At 43.7% G+C, this 18,470-nt stretch overlaps 1 long non-coding RNA gene across 15 annotated transcripts in view; it reads left to right on the top strand.

Moving 5' to 3' along the window:
- LOC101710509 (uncharacterized) overlaps nt 1-8,105 on the top strand; it is a 36,270-nt gene extending 28,165 nt beyond the window's left edge. For 13 of the 15 annotated variants that reach the window (XR_002392987.2, XR_015449395.1, XR_015449402.1 and 10 more), the window contains 2 exons: nt 144-333; nt 582-1,076. This is a non-coding gene — a long non-coding RNA (uncharacterized LOC101710509). Of the gene's footprint in view, nt 1-143; nt 334-581; nt 1,077-2,060; nt 2,297-3,214; nt 3,472-3,611 lie in introns of those variants that run through there. The other 2 variants (XR_015449400.1, XR_015449398.1) reach the window with 2 other exon arrangements.
- The last annotated feature ends 10,365 nt before the right edge of the window (nt 8,106-18,470 follow it).

The raw sequence follows: 18,470 nt of genomic DNA, 5'->3' as shown, positions 1-18,470 counted from the left end.
TCACGGGCCAGAAGGAGGAGCAGAAACCAGACCAGGAGCTCGAGCCAGTGGTTTTGTGGTAGTGAACATGTTGATTGCAAACTGCTAGGATCCAGCCCTCAGATGAAGTCTATTTTCTTACAACATGTGTGTATTTGTTACAGGGAGCTATGATGACTTGAAGGTGTCCTGTCAACTATGTCTCAGGCATCAGCTGACTCAGTGGCATGAGCATCTTGGATCCCGACAGATGACACTGTAGTTGTTAGGAACCACGGAGGAGGCTGCCCAGGGCCAGCGGCCACCCTGACCTGGAAGTGCTTTGTCTGCAGTGTGGGAAGTTGTGATCTCAGGGTAGGCAGCAGACACGCCTTGTGTTGGAACCCAGACTGGTGTCAGCTACATCAGTGGTTCTCACACTAGAGCCTGCCCTGAATCCCCTGGGCGACTGCTGGCCCCACCCGCATAATCTCTGCTTCAGCAGATCTGGGTTTGGGCAGAAGAATTTGCATTGCTAACAAGAGCCCAGGGGGATCACACTTAGAGAAGCACAGCTCTACTCCAGGCTCCCATTGTTAACTTCTAAAACTTTCCCTCTCTAGGTCTTTCTGAAAAGAAACTTCAGATTTAAGGGAAGAGTAATGGAAGTCAAAAAATGGAAACAACCCACATGCCCATGGACTGATGAATGGGTTAAAAAATTATGCTATATTCACACAATGGAATATTATTCAGCCATAAAAAGGGATGGAATCTGATACACCTATAATGAATGAACCTTGGATGAACCTTGAAAACCTTATGCTACATGTAAGAAGCCACAGTATGTGAATCTGGTATGATTTGTCCAGAATAGGCAAATTTAAAGACAGACAAGCAGATTAATGGTTGCCAGGAACTGGGGGCAGGAGAGGAATGCAGAATGACTGATTTGGGGGTTTTCCTTTTGGAATGATAAACACATTCTAGAACTAGATATTGGTGATGGTTGCAGAATAGTGTGAATGTACTTTGTACTGCTGAATTGTGTACTTTAAAGTGGCTAAACCAGTCAATTTTATGTGAATTTTACCACAATAAAAAAGTGGAAAATGTGAGTGTTGTTCTAACTCAAATTGTTGGGCCAGCTGAAAGGTTCACGGGATAATGGTTGGATATGCAAAGAGCCCAAGCTGGTCGCTGTCAGGGATGACTGCAGAAAGAATCACCGGAAGTGTCTGGTGCCATACCCTTGTTTTAGTTCTACCTCCGATCAATGAAATCAGTCTGCACATGAGGCCCAGGCATCACAAAGTTTAAAACCCACCCCAGATGATTCAAATGTGCAGCCAGGCTTCAGAACCCTGGCTTAAAACCTCCAGGGCCAAACAAGCTCATGAGCTCTGTGCGCACCGACTCGCCCCTTTATCTTCTCCTGGGCCTGCTGGGAGTGGAGGGGAGATTCCAGGAGAGGGCTTTTAGAATTGGACAGCCATGGTTTGAAAACCAGCCCCACTGTTTTTTGTTTGTTTGGTTGGTTTTTTGGGGGTACCAGAGATCGAACTCGGGACCTTCCGCTTGTGAGACAGGCGGTGGAACCACTGAGCTAAATCCCCGGCCCCCAGCTCCACTGTTAACTAGCTGTGTAATCTTGGGCAAACCACATAACCCTTTGTTATGGTCTGTGTCTAGATGGGCCCCCAAAGCCTCAGGCAGTCATAAGTGGGGCTTTTTCAGAGGTGGCTGGATCTAGAGTGTGTGATGCTGGGATTGAGGGTGTGTGTTACTAAATCAGTCCACTGAGTGGTTTGGCACCGGCCTTATCCCCAGTAGTCTGGATAAGACAAAAGGGCCAGAAAGATGCTGTTAAGGTCCATGGTTGCTTTTGCTGTCTTCCACCACCATGAACTGTTGCCCCTCTGCCGTGTGCCACCCTGCCTTGGAGCCAGCAGATTATGCACTGAAACCTCTACAAACTGAGCTAAATAAACCTTTCCCCCTTTAACTTTGGGGGTCAGGTATTTTGTCTCAGCAACGAGAAAGTGACTACCACATCCTTCAGGCACTGTTTTGACACCAACATCTCTTTGCACCTCCTCTAGGCTGGAAAAGAGACACCATGCCCTATTTGTGTGGAATTCCTCGAGCTATCGTACCTTAAGTTCAATTCCGTCCCTCCAATGGAGGGTAGGTTGACAGACAACTTCATAACGCAGGGAAGGACACGTTTCATGGAGAGTTAGTGATTATCCCATCAATCCTTTCTGGACTCAGGGTCAGACTTTCTTCTGTGTACCAAGCTTTATAAATGATGTAAACATACTGGAGATAAAAGCAGGTAAAATTCACCTACAAGCTTTAGTAACAAATAAGGGATTGCTCCATGTTTTGTTCAGTCCTTATTCATAGGTAATTTGTGTAATACATTTGTATCCCGTGACCATTATGGCATAGATATGATTTTATACTCTGCATTTTTTTCATTCAGTACTTTGTATTCTGCATTTGCTATGCATCTGTGGTTCATTATGGATGTTTTAATGGCTGCATAATATTTCATTGAATAGCCTTACTATAATTTCCTTTAATATTCCTCTGTTGTTAAGCCTTTTGATTGCTTCCAGGGTTTCAGTATTACAAACTGCACCCAGTGAAAACATTTGTGTGTGTAACTAATTTGTGTGTCTAACTTCCTTTGACTTATTTGTTTAAAATAAAATTCCCATAAGTTGCCAGGTCAAGGGCATGAATGTTTTAGGACTCTTAAGTGCACTGTCAAATTGCTCTGTAGAGGACTGTACCAATTTCCCCAGTGACTAGCAGGGTGTGTGTGTGTCATTTTCAGTACTTGCCAGTGCCGAATTCATCATTTGAAATAGGTTTATAAATTGTATATGCTCTAAGTTAACATAGGCCAATAAGTGACAGTGTCTAACTTTTTGGTGGATATAACATCCCTTCCCCATTCCTTTGCTGGTGGCATCCCCTGATGTTTTGTAAACCGCATCGTAGGAAATCAATAATTACTTTTTGAAGCAATGAATAATTCAGGCAATGGCTCCTCCCAGTAATTCTTCAGCTTTTTCAAATAGCAAAGGATTTTTTGCCTTTGGTTTGTTTTCTAAATAAACTAAACTTTATTTCACTTATGTCGGAAGCCTTAGAGAGCTCTGTGTGCCGGAAAAAGGGATGGGGGTCTTCAGTTGGTGAGAAGGAGCTCCCCCTCACCAGCTAACTCCTTGTTCTTCTCCTCCAGCCTCTGTCTGCCTCCTGTCTCATTTCCTGTCTACTCCTGAGAGCCAGCTCAACAGCAATGAAGGGAAAGCTATTTGTAGAGTGCACGGGAGGAAAATAAATGCAAAGAGGCCCTTCCTAAGCGGTTGCGCTCAGCTCTCACTCTTTCTAGCAGCAAGAGCTTTATGAATGCCAGGCGATAGAACATGTACTTTGGTACCCATTGGTTGGGACAGTTGGTAGCTATGAAAACTGCTGTGGACTCAGTGATGCCTTCGGGTAAGTGTGTATCTCATTAATTTCAGTAGCGACCACATAAATTTCACAAACAGTAAAAAATATGCACGAGACCTGTTTATCTGGCTACACCGATTTGGTTTGTATTCTCAGCTTCCTTATGTGTTCTTTTCTGCACAAAGGTTGGGAAATGCTGCCCTGAGAAGCCACTGTCACCTTGTGACTGGCAGTGCTTCCTTGATGAAGAGGACTAGGCCAGTGCTTGTCATCATAACTCGTACTTTACTTCGGATCCCCTTCCCAGGAACAACTCGTCCTTAATTTTTAAAGATGGCTCACTTTAAGTCTCCTGCCTGCCTGTTCACCTTCTTATCAGTGACAGCAACAAACAATTAATGAAATTTTAAAAATGTCTTACTGCCTGAAATTACATCTTCCAATTAAAAAGTAACAAAGGCTGCATCCCTCCTCTGTTCCCTTCCCTGGCTGAAACATCTTGACATCTGCTTCTGTCTCCAGCCTTGACTAAGACCAAGCTTATGGAAAAACAGAATAAGTCATACACTTCTATTGGGGACACATGGTGTGTGACTTCAGTTCTCAAGGGAAACGTGTTCTGGTTGTTTGCAGAAAACTGATATAGTCAAGGGTTGCTTTGCCAGAGCACAGCAGGGTCCCAGGGGTCCACAGAGGTACCCCACAGAGGCATGGGGGCCCTACTGCCCACACCCTTCCCCCTTCTCTAGCCCTAGTTGACACCAGCTTCTTTTTCAAAACTGAGCTCAGCATAGACTCTTAAACCCAAGGGAAAAAAGAGGTCACGACCCAGTGGCTTCCAAGCCTTCCAAGCCCAAAGTACTCCCAGTAGAATCCCTTGGGGGAACTTCCCTAAAATGCATTCTTGCCCCACACCCATTCTGATTCCTTGGGACTGTGTGTGGCCATGAATTCTGCATTCTGAAAAGCTTTTCTGTGTTTCAGATGACCAGTCTGATTTCAGAATCACTACGCTCGCAGCTTCCATCCCCTGGACTCTACCTATGCATTGAAATGTCCCCTCATGGACACAGAGGGCTTTTAAGTACTTTCCTGTGTGCATTTGGATTTTGCCTTACTATATTTGCAGACTTCCATTGTCTAGTGCCCTCTAATTTTCAACTCCTATTTCCTTTTCATGTAGGGTCTTTCAGCTGTGCATTAGGATAATTGGGGCAACCAAAAAGTACTAAATGGATGTCATCAAAATTAAAAACTATTATTTTAAAAAATTGATCCTAGGGACTAAACCCACAGCCTCATGCATGCCAAGACAAGCTCAGAGCTACACCACCAGCCCAAACTAAATACTTCTGCTCCTTAAAAGCTACTGGTAAGAAAAAGAAGAAACAAATCACTCACGGACTGGGGAGAATTATTTACCACACATATATCAAAGTCAGGATAAACTCAGGAATAAAACTAAGCACTTCACAAAGAATAAAGGTAAATGGCCAATAAGCACATGAAAAAGTAAGACCCTTAGTCATTAAGGGAATAAAAATTAAAACCAAATTGAAATACCTGCTAAAATGACTAAAATTTAAAGACGACCATCATCAATGTTGGAAAGGATTCCCATTCAATTCTAGTAGGAACATAAAATGGTGCAACCAGTTTGGAAGTTGGTCTGGCAGTTTCATGTGAAGTAAAACAGACCTACCAGTGAACAAAAACCCTACTTCTAGGTTTTTCTGAAGAGAAATGAAAATAGACATATACCAAAAGGCTTACAGCTTTGGTAATAACAGCCCCTAACTGGAAACTACAAATGTCCCTTAATTATAGAATGGATACATAAATTATAGTATATCCATGCAATAAAATTCACTTCCATAATAGAAAGGAATGAGCAATTGGTTCATACAACAACATGGATGAATCTTAAGAACATGAAACTGAGTGTGAGATCACACATGAAAAAGTGCCCACTGTGTGATTGTACTCATATATAGTTCTAGAACAGGCAAATAAAATATGGAGGAAGGAATCAACACAGTTGCCTGCAAGGTAGGGGCATCTGTGAGTGACTAGGGCACTCAGGAAAGAACTTTCCGGAATGACAGATATGTCTGTATCCTGAGAGTGGCCTGGGTCCCAAAGCATAAGCACTTGTCAAAACTCATTTTGAAAATAGGATCTTACATGTTGTACATTTAATATCTGTATGTTTGATTTACATAAGTTATATAACAATGAGGAACATTGTTTTGAAAAAAAGTTTCCCAGATGATTTTGCTGCACAGTAAGGGCTGAGAGTCAGTGAGGTGCTGTCTTTACCTTGCAGCTCGGAAACCTTTGCTACGGTCTTGGCCCTGTCTCCTAGCGCCCTGCGGAGGAGGAGACTTTCAGCAGAGGCCAGGGCAGCAGAAGCCCTCTTCTCTGTATGCCAGGCTGATGTTTCCATATAGCATTTGAGGAAAGCACCTTTCATCCACTTCATCAGAAGAGCATCTTTTTACTCCTAGAGTTACTGATTCTGGTGTAGTTGAACGCATTCTTATTTAAAATGAGGTTCTTAGACGTATTTCTTTTGAATAAAACATACTTCTAAAAGCCACCGTTTCCATTTTCATTTTCTCCTTCCAGTACCCAGGGTCTGGTGGAATGTTTAACCATGATGTGTCTGTATTTCGAGGCTATCCTATTACCCATCTCCTATGCCTGGCTTTATTATCGGTGGGAAATACTCAGATCTGATTTAGCTTCTGTTTTGAAGACCTGGTGTTGGATACCCCAGAGCAACACAGAAGCAATATATCCCCACTCAGCAGCTTTGGCCATCTGGGACTCAGCTAATAACTAAAAAATGAGCCACGGAAGCTCTGAAGACACGAAATAGACATCCTAAAATCCATGGGCTTGACTCAGAGGCGAGGCCTTGGGCTGTCACTCACAGCCAGTTTACCCTTACCGGGGACACAGGTGTTTAATGGCTTCATGGCCTGGCGAGAAGACAGAATAAGATGGGAGATGGAGCGAAGGTGGACCTTACCATTGGAGGTGTTGATAGTTATAAAAGGGGGCAGTTGCAGGAGAGAAGCAATGATCCCTTTCACCATCACCTTATCTTAGTAAAATAACCAGGAAATAGAAAAAATCGAATGGCCATCTGCCTGAGCAGCGTGTGTGTAAAATCATCTCTGCAATCCCGGGAGGCACGATCACTTTCCAGGTCAACACGAAACTGCCATCGATGGTAATGCTTTTAAGCCATTAGGAAAAGGCTAAATGATCCGTGCACCTCTCTCCTTAAGGAAGCGGAGAGGTGTGTAATATGGTTTAGAAGGCTTCTACCAAATTGGGCAGAAATAAAAGTTTTGACAGTTGAAGGGGGCAAGTTGCAGTATCTCAGACCTTGACTATCCTGGAACAGTGCCCTGGAGGCCAGCTCTGGGGTGATGACGGGACACTGCCCAGGCAACAATTGCGGGTCAGGACCACCAGACCCTCGCCGCTCGACTCCAACACTGGTGCTCACCCCCTTTGTCACTAGGGGACCCTCACCTTTCAGCTGCAGCCCCTGGGCCTCCAATCTGCCCTTCTGCTTCCTCAGCACCAGCTGCCTCTTTCCCTCGCAGCCTCTGTCAGTCTCCAGCCCCTGTCGCTGTCCCATCTCCTCCTTGTCCCTTCAGGCCTGACTTTGGTTATCTTTGGGCAGACTCTTCACCGCACAGACCTGTCAGAAGTCCATCTCTCGGTCCCATCAATCGGAAGTAAAAAAAAATGATCATACAGAAATTCTGCAGATGAAATATTAGTGATGTTTGGAATTAAAAAAATAATAATCTAGCAGGGGCGGAGAGAAAAGGTGTATATGAAACAAGGTGGCCAGATAACTGTTGGAGTTGGGTGATGGGTGTATACCATAAATGTGCTCTTTGTGCAAGGCAAAAATGTCCATTTAAAAAGTTATGCAGAAGCTGGGTGAGGTGGTGCTCATCTGTAATCCCAGCACTTAGGAGACGGACGCAGGAGGATTGCCCTGAGTTCAAGGCTAGCCTGGTCTACATAGTGAGTTCAAGGCTGGCCTGAACTACAAAGCAAGATACTGACTCAATAAAAAAAGTTATACAGAAAATGTGATGTCATACAAACTAATTTAAAGTTCTTATTGCTTATTTTTATGGAACGTTGGAGACAGTACATTCTCTTTACCATTAACCTGAGATCACTTTTATTTGTATGCTAATAACTTCATCCAAGAAATAAAATACCTGGGAATTATTTGTTTAAAAAAGAATCTTGGAAGTAAAAAAAGAATCTCGCAGCCTCTGGCTGCCCAATATCCACTGTGGTCCAGATTATTCGGAGCAGGTTTGAAGTGTCAACAGTAAGTACAACTCCATGGGGTCAGGACAGAACCCAAGGGGGGGTGATACCTCACCTGGGAAGAGTGTGGAGCCCAGGCTCACATGTCACAGTTCAGCTCTACAGCTTGTCATCGAGGAAGCTAGGGGCCAGTTGGAACCCACTAGACCTTTGGGACTTGATTTCCCACGAACTTGGCTCTCTGGTCAGAAATTACTTCCCTTCTCCTCTATTGGCCCAACTCTTCTCCAAGCCTTTTCCCACCTTCTTTCCTTCTTAGCTTCCTTCTTTACTTTTCTTCTTTTAAATCTCCACCATCCCCACTGCAAAAACCCATGGAATGTTCATGTCAGAACTTTAGTATTGTTGTAAAAATTAAAATACAAGTGTGGGAGGAAAATTTAAATTAATTAGAATAGATTTAATCATTGTAATTAAAACAATTTTATTATGGATTCTTTCAAACATGCAAACATCCATCTGACTAGTATAATGAACCTTTGTACCAATCACTTAGCATCAATAGAAGTTCACACATGGCCAATTTCCTTCCATCTGCCACTCCCCCATTTCCACCCTCCTGCTTAACCCAGATTACTTTAAAACACTCCAGTGATCATATTCTCTCATCTATAAATAAATCAGTAGTATTTCTCTTCTGTGTGTGTGTGTGTGTGTGTGTGGGTGGGTGGGTGTGTGCATGTTAGTGAGGATTGAACCCGGGGCCTTGAACAGGAGCTATACTGCTAGTACAATTCAGGTAGTATTTTTAAGAGATAAAATCTGTCTTTTAAAAATACAGTCATAACACCAAGAACACAAATAAAAATAATAATTTGTTAATATTATGAAATAGTGCTCAAATTTCCTTGATTACCTCACAATTTAGTTTTTACTCTTGGTTTATTCAAATCAAGAGCCAAGTACAGTCCCTGTCTTAGTTGCTTTCTCATTGTTGGTACAAAACCTGACATCTACAATTTAAAAGAGGAAAGGGTCATTTTGGCTCAGTTTATAGAGGTTTCAGTCCATAGTCAGCTGGTTCCAAGGCAGGGCGGCGTGGCAGAAGAGAAACAGTCCATAATATGGGAGCCAGGGAGCAGCGAGAGAGGCATCAAGGGAAAAGGATTTGTATAAACACCTTCCAGGCCGCACAGTGATCCACCTCTTCCCATTGTGCTTCACCCCCTGACATCAGACCAGCTATAAACCCATCAGTGAACTAATCCAATAGTGAGTATCATGCATCCATGATCCAATCACTCTGCCCCCTATGAGCTCATGTGGCTTTGGGGGACATTTTAGATATAAGCTATAGCATTCTGCCCCTGGCCCCCAAAAGACTCATGTGCACCCCTTTATGCAAAAGGCACTTAGTCCATCCCCGAGAGTTGCCAAAGTCCTAACAGTTTGAGCGTGGCTGAAAAGTCCAAGTCCCAAGTCTCCTCTCAGATTTAAGGCAAGCTCTTAGCTGCAAGCTTCTGTAAAAAAATGAAAAAAAGTTAAACACTTCCAACATACAATGGCACAAGATCCCCATTCCAAAAGGTAGAAATCTATAGAAATAGAAAGGAACAGGACCAAAGCAATACCAAAATCCAGAAGGGCAAACATTAAATCCCATAGTTCCATATCCAGTACCTTGTACAATCTGTGGCAAGATGCGAACTCAGAGCCCCTACAGCATTGCTGCTGGTTGTAACCTTCATGGCCTCTCTCTTGGGTCAGCTCTGCTCACTCTTTGTGGCTTTCCTCAGATGATCCATGTTCCTGGCTTCTCTAACCTTCTGAGGTTTCCACTGTACCTTCGACTTCACACTAACAGCTTTACACACTGCCCTCTCAGGGGCACACTGGATGGCCTCTCCAGCCTTTTTCTGAAGTCTGCATGAAAGTCTTCCTGATCCCTTAACTCTTGGATTCTGCATGAGCCTAAAACCAGCACCAGGTAGATGACAACAAGGTCTTCCACCAGTTGGAGCAGTACCCAGGCTTCCCTCCCTCTTGGCTGTCGGTGTCAAGTACCCAGATTGCTGAGTGATATGAACCCAATCCTGAAGAACAAATTCTCTAGGCTGCTGCCATTCCAGAACATGGTGCCATGGGGTTCTTTTCTCAAAGCAAAGTCTTATCTTTGCAATTTTGAGGCTGCAAAGGGTGGAGTCCTGCTGGTTCTTGTGATGGCCTCAGGCCATGTTTTCTATTGCCTTGTTCCAAAGAAGTTTGCTTTTTAATGCTAATTTTTTTCAGCAACCAAACCTTCTCTGCTCCATCTTTGCAGGCTGCAACTGTACTGGAGCTTCATTTCTGGCCAAACTCAACATTTTAAAAATCCTTCTGCTGGGCTGTTTGCTCTTGATTCTCAACGTAGAGCTGGCTAAAAGTCCCCAACGGTAGCCATGCCACCACCTCAACATTAGACTGCCTTGAAATTTCTTCTGCCAGATTAATTAATCTGTCATCCTTAATCTCAGTCTCCTACAAAGTCTGTGGACATGACCAAAATTCAGACAAATTTTCCAGAACATAACACACACAGCCTAGAGTCCAACTGCCAATTGAGTCTTTCCCAACTGAAACCTCTTCAGCCTGGTCTTCACTGGCTGCATTTCTATGAGCATTCTGGTCATCTGAGCTCTGATCAGAATCTCCCATCAAGGTTGGCTCATAGCATTCTAGGATTGCTTTGCCAGCTGACATTGGCAAAACTTTCTAAACTCTTCCCATAAACCAGTTCCAAAGGCTTCTGAACCACCAGGTCAGGTAGTGTCTCAGCAATGACCCTACTCTTGGTATCAAAATATGTTTTAGTTGCTTTCTCACTGCTTGGATAAAATACCTGACACCCACAAGTTAAAGAAGGAGAGGCTTATTTTGGCTCAGTTTGTAGAGGTTTTAGTCCATACTCAGCTGGCTCCAAGGCTCGGTGGCATGGCAGAGGAGAAATAGTTCATGGCAGGGCAGGCAGGAAGCAATATTCCTTGTTGAACAATGAGTTCCATTCCTGTGACTAAGCTGTTGAATGAATTGTTTGCTAAATGAGGAATTGTATACAGTGTGTATATTACAATATTCAGAACAAAAAAAGGGTCAAAGGAAAACTCCAGTGTGATGACTTTGCTTTTATTTGCATAACTCTTACATGCAGTATTATAATGTATAACAGAATGTAAAACTACAGTATTGTACTGTACAGTTCAATCAGTAAAAATTACAGTACTTGTTACAGTTACTTTTCCCCTTGCTGGGACAAAATGCCTGTCACCTATAAATTAAAGGAAGAAATGTTTATTTCAGCTCACAGTTTATAGAGGTTTCAGTCCATAGTTGGCTGGTTCCAAGGCAGGGAGGTATGGCACAGGGACATGGCAGAGGAGAAACAGTCCACAGCAAGGCAGGCAGGAAGCAGCAAGCAGCAGCAGCCAAAAGCCTTCTGTTATATTCCATCTAGACTACAAACCTATTGTCAGGTACCGCCCACATCCAGGGTGGGCCTTCCATTATCCATACCCAGAACTATGCTAATCCAATTTAGTTATCATGCATCCTTAATCCCAGTATCACACACTCTAGATCCAGCCACCTTTGAAAAGCCCCACCTATAAGCACATGAGGCTTTGGGAGGACATCTAGATACAAGCCATAGCAGTACGGTACAAACAAGGTGAACTCTACAAAAAAGACATTGAGGCTCTATAAGCAAGAAGTACAGAACTGTACAAATAAAAAGACAGGTTGTAAATCCAAGTGGTGGGTTGTAAGTTGGAATAGTCAGAAGTCCTAACAGTCATTAAACAGATAGGTCATTAATGAGCAGTATCTGTATGGACCTTTTTAGGCCACAACTACAATGACCCACCTCTTCCTAGCAGGCTTCAACTCCTGATATCACACCCAGCTATAAACCATCAGTGGACTAATCCAGTGATGACTGTCACACATTTATGATCCAATCACCTCCTCAAAAGCTCCACCAAGAGTGTATGAGGCAGGGTGGGGGATTTAGCTCAGTGGTTTTGCCACCTGCTGCGCAAGCGCAAGGACCCGAGTTCAGTCCCCAGTCCCCCCCCCAAAAAAAAGAGTGTATGAGGCTTTGGGGGACATTTTAGATATAAACCATTGCAGTCTCCATGTTGCATTTGGTTGTTTTTTATAATCTATAGGCTTCCTTGCCTTTTTTTTTTTTTTTTTTTTTGCCATTTTTAACTGAAGAAATGGTTACTTGTTGATTGTCAACATTTTTTATTTCGTTGGTTGCATCTCATGGCATTGTTTAAATTGCTCCTCTATTTCTTTTTTTTTGTTGTTTTTTTTTTTGGTACCAGGGATCGAACTCGGGTCCTTGCGCTTGCAAGGCAAGCGACGGAACCACTGAGCTAAATCCCCAGGCCTGTTCCTCTATTTCTCATTATTCTTGACAGCTGATAGTTATAGCTAGAGGCTTCTTCCAAGGCTAAGAATTTCCATCTGTGACATCTAACCACTGTGAGTAAGCCAGGGTCCCAATCTCTCTGGGGCAACAACAACAACAACAAAGGAAGGTTAACTCTTTTGTGGAAAGGTCGCCTCAAGTCTCTGTTCACTTTATTAAAAAGTCTCTGCCTCTCACTAGCATCTTGATGACTGTGAACTAGAATGTTAGATCTCTCTTGTGTGTGGGAATGGGCAGGGCCTGATGGGAGGACCACGAATTTGAGAATCTGACAGCTCTTGATTTGAGTTCTGACTTCACCTTTTAAGCACACACTTTTCCCACTGTGTTAGTCTCTGCCTCCTTTTATATGAGCTTGATGTCCATTTCACCAGGCTGCTGAAATGCACCTGCCATGTAGTGTGAGTTCAATAATTGCGTGTTTCTTCTCCAGCTTAGGTTAAAAATGGTTGTCAATAGCCCATAAATCCACAGTTTGTTTAGATTTAAACATAAATATGACATTCTCCAGCGTCATAAATAATATAGAAGGTTTTCAAGCAAGTCTCCAGAAAGCACATTCAGAATGGGGAAGGAACCTGGGAATGGGAAATACTGTTCTCCTTCCCGCCTCGTAATTAGAACATTCAGGAAATTCTGTACAAAGAAAGCGTGACCCATTTCAGCCCAGAAACGTGCTCTTCTTTGGACTCGGCTGGCTTGACAACATATTTCTCTTACCAAAAGATGAGTTCACAGTAAATGACTCAGAAACATATGGATGAAATTTCCCTGAAGCTACTCAGGGGATTAGAAATTAAGGGAAAGTGCGCTTGGCAAAATGCATTTGGGGTTTTGCCAAGCTGAAACCAACTGAGAAATAGTTAAGATGCAAGGCAGATCTTGAATGCTGCCAAGTTTACCCATCTTAGTGGGACAGGGATTTATAATTAGAGTTACTCAGGAAAGCACTGCCTCATGGGTGGCAAAGGACAAAAAAGCCTTTGTCCTCAGAGTCTCAACGTGGCTACTACTGCCCTGATGACCCTTTACTGTGTGCACGCCTCTCAGTCATCAGGGTCATTGAGCCTGGCTCCCTGACCCTGTGTGTGTGGCTCTTTGGACTCAGCCTCGGCTTGCTCTCTGGGCCTCTTGCTCCTGGCCAGGTGGGAGCTATGAATTCCTGGATGAGAGGGACAATCTTGATGGGCGATCTTGAGTCACAGTGGAGAGCCGTTGCGGGAAGATGTGACACATTCTGTTCTCCCTGCCTCTTATTGTCACTTTCCACAGTGCTCTGCCTTCTGTGGGTTTCTTTTTCTGTAAAACGCAGGGATTAGATCAGCTGCTTCCAAACTGTGCCATGGGATCCTTTGGCCCATTGGACGAGCTGGTGGTGGGGGGCAGGAGGAGGGCTGTGCCCTGGGTGGCCGGCCGACCGGGGCTGAGCAGTTTGATGAAGCCGCCTGTGCCTCTGGCTTCACAGTGCCTGTGTCATCTGCCTGCTTGCTCAGGCTCCGTCACTAAGGCCTTGTCTCCCTGGAGATGGGCACTGACTCCTCCTGCTCCTAGAGGGCTCCTCTGTGCCAGGCACTGTGCGGAGCCACACTGGGCACAGCCAGTGAGCAAAGCAGACCTAGCTCCACCCCACGGAGCTGGCAGAGGAGCTGGGAAGACTAGTGTTACACAAAAGAGGATGCATATCCAAATCAAGATTCAATCATCGTGAAAGATGAGATGAAGTGGGCCTAGAGTCTGAGATGCGCTTCAGAGTGTTTCCTGCCCAAAGCACCTCCTAGCAGCCCGGCTTGGCACGTGCTGCCACTCTATGGCGTAGCTCCTCATGGCTGAGTCACTGAAAATTTCTTTAAAAATACACTTTGGGCACATGACAGAGGAGGGTCAAGAGTCCTGGGGCAGCAGCAAGCTGGGGGCTTAGCTCATTGTTCTGGCAGAAAGCAGAGGATGGTTGGGCTTGAGGGGACCGACAGGGCCTGTGGGGGTGGGGATGAGGCGGGAGGTTTACATTCAGTGGCTGAGAAGTAGTCAGGTAGATTATCTGGCTCGTATGGAGGCCCTGCCAGTGACATGTTTCAGTATTTCACTGTAGTATTTGGGCTGTCCTTAATTCATTTCTCCCTTCCTCGCTGAGTTTAATATGTCGTACACAGGAAACATTAACGAATCACCAAATCTTAATCCTATTGCTACTTCTTTGCCTCTATCTAGCTTTTTTGGTACGTTTTGTAAAGATAAAGGAACTAGAACAACTCTGGAGACATTTCCATGATCCCTATGTCAAGGAAAGGTGATGTTGGCCTGGCCTATAGCACTGTACCTGGCTTCTCACCTGGGAGGGAGCAGGGCTAGGTAGAGGGAGACTGGCTCTTTTGCTCAGAGTTGAGACTCCTGAGGGGCACTAGATGGCAACATTTCCCCACATCTAAGCACTGCAGAGGGAGGGCCTGAGGTCAAGTTAGCCCTGCACCGCTGCCAAACCCAACCCATCCCGTGAACCCAGGCTGTGGCACAAAGACTGGAGCTAGATGTGGTGGGAAGGGAATCTCAGTGGTTCATCACTCTAGGCCTTGGCCCAGGGCGGGGGCGCAGTGGGGTTAGTTACCACCACTACCACCACCACCACCACCGTTATTAACACTACGGCTCACACTCTCACCTCAGGTAGCACCACATCCATTACTGGCAGCATCACCACCACCACAACGACTGCCACCATCACTCTCACCACAGCCGCCATTATTACAAGCACCACCATTATTGTTTTTAAATTTTATTTTATTGGTACATTTTAGGTATACAATATAATGACATTCATCATTGGGAATTTGCTCCTTTACATAATCTCTCTTGGTTCTTATTTTCCCCCTTCCCTGCCCTCCCTTCAACCCCTCCAACCCTCCCTATTTACAAAGACTTTATTTCCATTTTCTCATATTAATTCCATTCCCTTCTTTCCTTTCCCCTATCCCTCCCACTTCCCCTTCCCCTTTGCCCCTTTTCTTCCTATTTCACATTATCCATTATACCTTTTAGTCCTTATTTACACTTTCAGGTTTCTCACAGTAGAGAAACTATTTGGTATCTACACGTGTGTGTCCTGTTTATTTCACTTAAGAGTATCACCTCAATGTGCATCCATTTAGCTATAAATGTCTCTAATTTCTCATTTTCTATGGCTGAGTAGTACTCCATTTTATTTTTTAAAAATCACATGTTCTTGATCCAGTCTCCAGTTGATGGGCATTTGGGCTGCTTCCAAGTTTTAGCTATTACAAACTGCGCTGCTATGAACATGGGTGCACATATATCACTGTGGTATGATTCTTTTAATTCTTTGGGGAAGATCCCCAGCAGGGGAATAGCTGGATCAAATGGGACTTCCAGTCCTAGTTTGTTGTTTTTTTTGGTACCAGGGATCGAACTCGGGTCCTTGCACTTGCACAGCAGGCGGTGAAACCACTGAGCTAAATCCCCAGCCCTCCCAGTCCTAGTTTTGAGGCATCTCCAGACTGATTTCCACAGTGGTTCCACCAGTCTACACTCCCACCAGCAGTGGAGCAGGGTCCCTCTTTCCCCACAGCCCCGCCAGCATTTGTTATTGGTTGATTTCATGATAGCAGCCATTCTTTCTGGAGTGAGGTAGAATCTCAGTGTTGTTTTCATTTGCATCTCTTGAATGACCAGTGATGTTGAACATTTTTTCATACAGTTAACCACCACCATTATTAACATTACCACCACCACCACCATCATTACCGCACCTCCACTACTAATTGAGTCACCCATAGTGCTATTGTGTCAGCTGAAACTTACGGAGAAAATTATTCAGATGAATTCTGAAGGAGAGATCCAATTAGAGGTGCATAGCTTCCCAAAAATATATATATTTTGCTAATACCTGCTACAATTAGATTGACAAATGGCTGCCTGGTATAGAAACTTAGGAGAATTGCTTTAATGAGTAGATAAGAATGATTTGTATTTGTCTATCATTTTTGGTAGGTAACTAGTTGCTTCTTATCTACTTAAGCAGTATTTGAAAACAGAGTGTTCTGTGTGGACTCCTCTGGAGTTGCGTCTGCACTATCAGTTTATTTTGAACACTCTTTCTGCTGAGCAGCCACTCCCATTCCCCAAGCCCTGTCCTTTTAATTAGTTACCTGTCACTATTGTAGTGTTCTCTTTGAGGTACACCAACTGACCCACAGAGGACATAGCACTTGACACAGAAACAAATATTTGCTAAACTTCTCATTTAACTGAGCTGGTCGGATGAGTTGTTTTCTAGGGTCCAGACTTGAACTTATGTGTGTGAAAGAAATCAAGATGTTGAACAAGGTGGCAATGGTAAGTGGAAGTGCTTACCAGGGCAGAATGACAGGACCAAAAGTTGACTGCTAGCCACTTGTCTTAGACAATATTGTTTGTTTTTCTTTTTGCATGTGTGTCTTTAAGCCCTTCTGTTCCATAGCTGCCGCCTGACAGGGGTAGTTTGTGTTTTTTTGTGTTTTTTTGGTACCAGGGATTGAACTCAGGACCTTGTGCATGTGAGGCAGGTGGCAGAACCACTGAGCTAAATCCCCAGCCCCTAGATTTTTTTAATATAACTCCATTATGTAGTGGATCACTGAATAATGATTAACTTCTAACATTGTCCAGTGTAGTTCCAAGACCTGGAAACACAACAGAAAGTGAAGTATAAGGGCTGATCAAAATATCTTGTGAATGTTTATCTTGTGAATGTTTTAAAAAACTTATTACAGTAAGAGATATATTGCCATTAATCTCCCCTAAAATACGCCCCCTCATTTCATATTCACTCTTCTCCTATTGCTCTTACCATTTTCTGAAGCAGTTCTGGAGTCCTCTTTTGTGTGTCTTTATGAGGTGTGATAAAAAGTATGATGAACACTGCTGCCTAGTGCCATCCAACAGGAAGGCAGCTTGTAAAGACATTATGGTGTGTCCTCATCCACCTTATTCACTGGATCTGGCACCATGTGACTTCTGGCTCTTCCCCAAAGTCAAAATGACCATGAAAGGTCAACATTTTTAATTGACTCAGGACATTGAGGCAGCCATGATAGCACAACTAAAGATATTCAGTAGAGAGGACTCCAGAACTGCTTTAGAAAGCTGCAAGAATGATGGGATAAGTGTGTTCAAAGCAGGGGGAGAGGGGTGTTTTAAAGGAGATTAATGGCCATGTGTCTTTTACTATAATACATTAAAAAAATTAAAATATTCATTGTAGTTTTTGATTATACATCATATCTACCCTAATGATGCTTACGTATTAGTGAAAGAGAAAAAATAAATGGGTAAATATAATTCAGGCTTGATGTGCCAATAAAAAATGAAGCAGGATTCAGATGTGATAGGTAGTGAGGTATGTATTTCTTTAGCTATTTTAGTTACATTCACCAAGCAAGGTTACTTGGAAGAGATGACATTTAGACAGATAGATCTAAATGAATTGAGGGGGTGACTCATATAAGAAGCCCAAATTAAACTAAAACACAAACCATCACTACTGTGAGCTGATCTAAGTCAATCTGGTCACCATCCACAACTCCAATGAACAGAATCAAGGGCCTCTTGCATGCCACACTTGTGCTCCCTCGCTGAGGTTCTGTTTAGCTGTCCATAGTTACTGCAAGAGGACTGAGATAAATAAATGCTATGGTTTGAATGGATATGCTCCCCCAAATCCTATATTGGCACTTAAACCTCTAGGCGATGGTATTAAGAGTGGGGCCTTTCGGGAAGTGAGTACCCTTGTGATTAGAATTAATGCCCTTTGAAAGAAGCTTCAGAGAGCTACTTGGCCCTTCATCCTTCTGCCATGTGTGGTCACACCAAGGGAGCCACCTTGGAAGCAAGGAGCAGCCCTCCCCAGACCCTGAATGTGCTGCTGCCTGGGTCTTGGACTTGCCCACTGGTCAGGTTCTCTGGTAGCTGGTGCTGACACAGAGTTCAGGTGAAAGACTTCTTTTCAGGAAACAAATTCTGTGATTGGAAGGGGAAAGACCCATTATTAGAAATAAATGCAAATGAATAAAGCTGGGTTATATACATGGCCAGCTAGCTCTGCTTAAAAAACAAAAATCTCGGGCTTTTTGAGGCTTTTTTTTTTTTGAGGATTTAGCTCAGTGGTTCTGGCGCCTGCCTCACAAGCGTCAGGTCCTGAGTTCGATCCCTGGTACCAAAAGTAAATAAATAAATAAATAAATAAATAAATAAATGCCAAAAAGCTCAACCT

This window comes from Heterocephalus glaber, unplaced genomic scaffold (assembly GCF_053883595.1).
Source record: "Heterocephalus glaber isolate CG9 unplaced genomic scaffold, H.glaber_assembly_v1.0 deba00000676, whole genome shotgun sequence".
Classification (NCBI taxonomy): domain Eukaryota; kingdom Metazoa; phylum Chordata; class Mammalia; order Rodentia; family Bathyergidae; genus Heterocephalus; species Heterocephalus glaber.
This window is presented reverse-complemented; position numbering and strand designations above follow the sequence as displayed.